The sequence below is a fragment of the Chenopodium album genome, chromosome 9 (assembly GCF_948465745.1).
Source record: "Chenopodium album chromosome 9, dcCheAlbu1.1, whole genome shotgun sequence".
Lineage (NCBI taxonomy): Eukaryota > Viridiplantae > Streptophyta > Magnoliopsida > Caryophyllales > Amaranthaceae > Chenopodium > Chenopodium album.
The window spans coordinates 49,718,408-49,724,696 of record NC_137842.1 but is presented as its reverse complement, the minus strand read 5'-3'; positions in this window follow the sequence as shown (position 1 = coordinate 49,724,696).

Below are 6,289 nucleotides of genomic sequence, written 5' to 3'. Positions count from 1 at the left end.
TATATCCTTAACAAGGATGTCTTTTATAAGCACGAGCTAACAATAAGTCGTGGCTTGAGAATGGTAACATGGACGTGCATCCATGTGTAATGTGCAGGAATTTAAGGAAAAATTTCATTATCACAAGTGATTAGGGTATCCTAAATCATTGTGAGCCGTTTAATTTGGAGTGAAACCCAAGCAAAGCATCATCAAGAAGTCTACTAAAATATATGTTGAGAATATTGTTGCCTTAATGGCGATAATAAAGAAGATGTTCTATGAAAAGTTTGTTGCTGAACGTTAATGAATGTAGGTTGTCAAGTTGAAGGTTTTAATCATGAAAATGAGTGGGAGCCATCACTTGGAAAATAAATCCTAGAACACATATAATCCATGACACTCTCAAATTTTATCATCTTATTATGAAAGTGTTCAGTAATGAAGATGCTAAGATTAGCAAAGTAATTATAACTAAACCTATGCAATATGTGAACGACAACATTCACAATTGCATGAAAGAAATCAAGCATATTAGATATGGGTGTGATTTCTATAGATGTTTTATAAAGAGTGATACTCTTAAAACATTCAAAAAAACCATTTATCATAAGATGAACCATTCAGGTTTTGGACTAATTTAAAATTTCATGCAATTTTTATCACTCCGTTTTCTATTTAATTGTGGTTTAGAATTAAATAATAAGTCCATTCGATTTTGAAGAATGTTCAAAATAGGGTATCAAGACAATGTATTGGATAAAGAAACACCTATTAAGTGAACATTGAATATTTTAATCGTAAATTATCCCTAATCAAGGTCATTCATTTTGTGGACGATTGATGACTATTAGAGATGAGTGTGTAGCATGATTTATAGCACCGTTTCTTGTGCTATGAGGACATAAATCACTTGCACATGTATAGGTTTAGAACCTTACTGGATCAACCTATGAGAATACTTTTAGAGATTCAAAATCGTCATAAGTATATTTCTCATTATAGCTATCGGAACTCTTTTCCTTGACCATGAGTATTGTGAGGCCTCTTGTTTGTGTACTACTCCGTTTTTTATGTCGGTCAAACGTCTGCCGTAATTGGGTATTATAACGACGGCTATTTGGATGCTAGTAAGAAAAGCTACATTACAAGACTGGGATTGTCCCCCTACTAACAATATGGAACATGTCTTGTTTACAACGCCTCTCGAAGAGCGAGACTAAGAAAATGCATGGCCATGCTCAGATAGATTTTAGAAATCATCTGCTTATTCACAGTTAAACTCGGATTTCGAGAAACACTTCTTGACGTAATAGGGATGACATATAATCTTACCCTATAGTTCATGAAGAGACATAAAGAGACATAGGAAAGGGGCTATATACTAAAAGCTCACTTGTCTTGAAGGACAAGTGGGAGATTTAAAGGAATGGTGTCCTTCGAACAAGTGTATTATTCTGATAGTGGGTTCAGAATTATTAGAAAGCTAATATATTCAGTATGGTCAAGTGATCAGAATGCCTGGGTGGAGGCCGCTTCCGATCAGTAATATTAATGCACAATCAATATTACAGCTTAATTTTGACTGAACCCTTTGGGTCACACCCAAGCAATCAACGAACGACAAGACGAATTAATTCAGGAAAAATTAATGAGTCGCCCGAGTAATTAATATTTAAACGTTTGAAATTCAAGCTTGGAGCGTCGAAACCGAGCGTCGGAGAATCTCAAATGTCGAGCCAAAATTTAGGATTTGGCAAGACGAGAAAATGCTTCAAGTAACAAGTAAAATCCTAGCCACGCAAAAGGCTAGAAGAAGTGCTCCAAATAGGAGCGTGCCACGTGTGGCAAGGGCCGTGGACCCGGGTGACGAGTCATGGACACGGGCCAAAAGAAAGTGGCCCTACCGAACTAAACTTGGGGCCCAAGGTTGGGTGACACATGGTTAGCTCACAATGCATGTGAGTTGTCTTGGGAACCAAATGGGAAAGTGGTCCTCACCTAACCATGTGACACTTGTTACTTGTTCCTTGGTTTATTTAACTAAGGGTTGAATTCATCAATCTTTCCATGTGGGATCTTTTTGTGAAAAAGACCCACATTGAAAGATGAGTGGAATTCACAAGCTATCCTTCCTTATAAATAGCCAAATCATGGCTTGATAATTCTTTACTTGAGTATGATTTTAATAGGGCATTGCCATTGCAAAAACCCTTGAAATCATGTAATACTCAGGCTTTGGTAGGGCCTCGCTAACTCAGGGGCAACGGACCTTAAAGTCGGTAGTTATTTTGCGGGTGGATTTCTGTTAGAGGCCTTCGTTTTTTCGGGGCTTTCTTTCAAGTAAGAGACCAATTGGTCGGGCGAAGCACGCGACAAAGGTATATTTCCTCTTTTGCCCTTTTGTGTTTATTTTATGCTTTAGTGATATTAATTATTGCGAGCGTGATCCTTGGCTCGGGTTTTTTCCGCGATGAGAAGGACTCACCAAACCCCAAAAGTATCCCCAAAACCAAACCCAGTGATGAATACCTTTCAAGTCATTTGATTATTGAACAAAGTGAAAGTGTGGAAAGTCTAGTGATGATGATGTTTTTATTAAAATATTTCTCTTTTTGTTTTTAAAAAATATTTCTTTTCTTACCCTATTTATAAAAAAAGTTCCATTCCAATTTAGTTTTGTCCATGATAAGGGTCCAATAATAGTGTAGTTTGATTGGGCTTGAAAAGAGATTTCCAACGATATATTATAAGCCTAATTTTGATTAATTATGAGGAAGTTATGGATTAAATTAAATTAGGCCCAATGATTTTAAATGTGGCTCAATGATCTAGGGGAGGGCCTATTAATTATTATTCCTAAAGTGATTAGGATTGATTTTAATCTTCTAGAATATCTAGAAGGTTCTCTTTAATTCTAATTAGATTAGGATTGATAATTATATTTTTAAAAAATGTTTGTTTTGAATAAAATATTTTAAATCTATTTTTAAATCTTCTTGGACGCAGAATTACCTGTAACCGGTTTAAAAGGTGATTTTGTGTGTAAAAGTGTGTTGTACATTTGAACCAGCGCAAGACGACATATTCGTCGCCTAGCGCTGTAGCTATTGTCTGGCGACGAGCCTGCCGTCTGGCGCTGACTCCTGTCATTGGCGATAGGAGGTATTTTATTCCGAATATGACTTTCTTTGATCTTGTGCTATTTTTTACTATAAATAGGGGTCGTATTTCCCTGTTTTCAAATCATCTACAATCTATATTCACAATCATCTAACTCTCTCTTCTAAAAGCTAGAAGCTTTCTCTCTCTCTCTCTTCTTTTTCTAAACCTTCCCTCTCTCAAAATTCCTCACTCATTAGTTCTAGACACTCCTAGCTAAGTTCGAAGTTGCCTTCGCCCTAGACGTGAAAGGTTTGATATTTTTGGGAGTTTGGTCCCAAATCTCTATTTCAATTATTTAATTTAATTATTTTGTTTTATACTCTTCCTTGAAGTTACTAACGTGTGTATTTTGTTATTAGAAAGAGATACGGGGCATCGAAATAAGTAATTTAATTGTTTTATTGATCTCTCGATATAGAAATAAAGCTTAGATTATTTTGTTAATTCCTAGTATCATGTAAGGATGTTTTATTGCTCCCTAGTATCATGTTTAGGGTTAACTAAAATTTCAAATATCATGTACGATTTTTATGATGCTTCCTATTTATTTCCTAATATCATGTTTATATCTTGTTAGGTTTAATTTATCTTTAATGCTTAGTGACAAGCTAAGGTTTGTTATTAATCTTGTTAATATCATGCCTAGGATCTTGCTAATAATATTATGCTTTAACATGATTATTTTAATTATGAGAATTATTTTGATGATGATTATAATTATTATGATTTATATCATGTTGCTTGATATATATTTATTGTTATTGCTTGATCACACCTTTTATGCATGTTTAAAGGAAATTTGTACTTGTAATCATGCTTAATAAGATAATTAATAATCTTGTTTAGGCTAATATGATTATAATTCAAGTGATCGCCAATAATAGTTTTCTTGGTGCATTAATATTCAACCAACATAGATAAACAGGTTTAGGGTTAATATATTGATTGTATGTTAGTCAGAAAGCGCACATGAATTAGAGAAGAATAAAGTAGAGGCCTAATTTTAGTGCAAGTTTAATATCTTTTATTTTAGATTTGAACCTTCATCCCCAAACTTCCGGTCATGGTTCCAGACCTATTGGAGTTACATCTCTCCTGGATCGTTTAGGTGTGTAATCTTCACCCTATGAAAGGTTTATAAGTTCCTAAAACTTGTTGGCGACTCTTTTACTCTAGCTTCCTTCCCTTTAGACGCCACCATACTTAAGTGTATTATCACAGTGGGGCTCTAGTGTCGAATGCTTGAAATATTCCCTACAATAGGGAATTAAGAACTATTGTATTAATAAAATGTTAAAATGAGTAAAGGAATTTACCGTGTTAAACATGAATCAAAGGACTTTGAAAGCCTTTCGACCAATATGTGTAAAAGTAAATTTTGGAAGTAAGTATAAGCTATAGGCAAATACTAAGTCAAACAAAAAAGACTCTATTAGAGACTTTCAACCGTATCACATAGCAAACATTTTAGCAAGACTCGGTTAAACTGGATTAGCTAAAAGGTCACGTGAATGGAATAAAATTGAGAATAATTCTGCAATTGAAACCATCATGTATGCTATGATATGGGGACGTCACAAAATTTACATGCTTAGAGCATGAGAAGTATAAAGTAATAATCAAAATAAATCTAAGTAATGGATCGTTAGATTATGATCAAGAACATCCAAAGTACTAGGATAAATAAGAGGATGAGTTCTTGACGCATGGAATTAAATATAATTTGAGTATGATGTTACAAGCATAAAACCTTAAACAAGGATCAGATCCTTAACAAGGAAGCCATTTGTAAGCACGAGCTAAGAAGCGTCGTGGCTTGAGGATGGTAACATGGATGTGCATCCATGTGTAATGTATTAGAAGTTTCTATTGATAAAGTATCAGAATTTTATCTGATATTGTGTTTAAATTAGTTTTATAATTTAAGTTTATGTTTTGTTATGTTTCTGTTCAGTTTTGTTTTCGTTTGTTTGTTTTTTATTTCTTTTTGTGTTTATTTTTCTGTCAATAAACAAAAATAAAAAAAAAAATATGTCCTTGTATGGGATTTAACTTTCCTTAGAAGTTTGCTAAAGTTTTTCATCATCAAAAAGAGGGAAATTGTTGAAGCTTAAGAGTTTTGATGATGATGAATATAAACTAACAAACTTCAATTAATAAGAATTTTCTAATTAAACTTTGGAAGTGAAAGAGTAACCTATCTATGAAGACTTGAAGAGATTTCAAGGAAAGTTAAAGAAGATAGTAGAAGAGTTCCAGCTAGTAACTAACTGAGTTCCCTAACCGGAACATGAAGATAGCAAGGTGAAAAGCTCAACTAAGCCTGTGTTGAAGACAACGAGTATCACAAGAACTTGGTCTGCGAAGTTCCAATTGAGAACTGGAAGTCAAATGACAGCAAGAACTTAGTCCAGGATTGCGTTAAGCCCAAGTATCCTTGAATGCAATAATTGATGGAGCAATTTAGTTTTGTTAAGGTTTTATTCTTTAGGATTGATGTAAATATTTTTGGCAGGAATACGTATGAGATTTATTAGAAACATGACAAAAATCTTGGCTAACTTAAGATAGGAAAGTTTCAAAAAGATCAGTTTTTATAAAAAGATTTTCTAGAAAGATTTTATTTCGTAAAAACTTATTATATCAAAAGATAATATTCTTTTGATAGTTTATCTTTGATAAGTTTTCTAAACTGATTTTCTTCTAAAAATATTTACTTAATACCGTGTTTTTTGATTTTGGTAAAATAACATAATTATCTTTTGAAAACCCTACTTTCTATATGAGCTAGTCTTACGTAAATTATAGTGATCACATTTCATATTTTCTTTGAGTTTATGCGTGAAGAATTCGAAGAGTGCTTGATAGTGTAAGTTTTCTAAGTTCATTCTTTGTCATATTAGTTTCGGATTTCATGTGTATCCTTCCTTTCATATACTAGAGTTCATTTATTTGTATTGGTTGGGTTATATAAATTTGTGTGTGTGTGAAATATATCTTTGCATATAGTTTCATAAGCTTCTACGTTGAAGCTGAATGAAAGTACTTAATTAGGAAGGACGAGTGAATCTAAGTTAGGGACTTAGGTTGGGTAGAATAGGCATCTGTTGTGTAGCAAGTTTAGTCTGGATGTTGTGAGTAATGG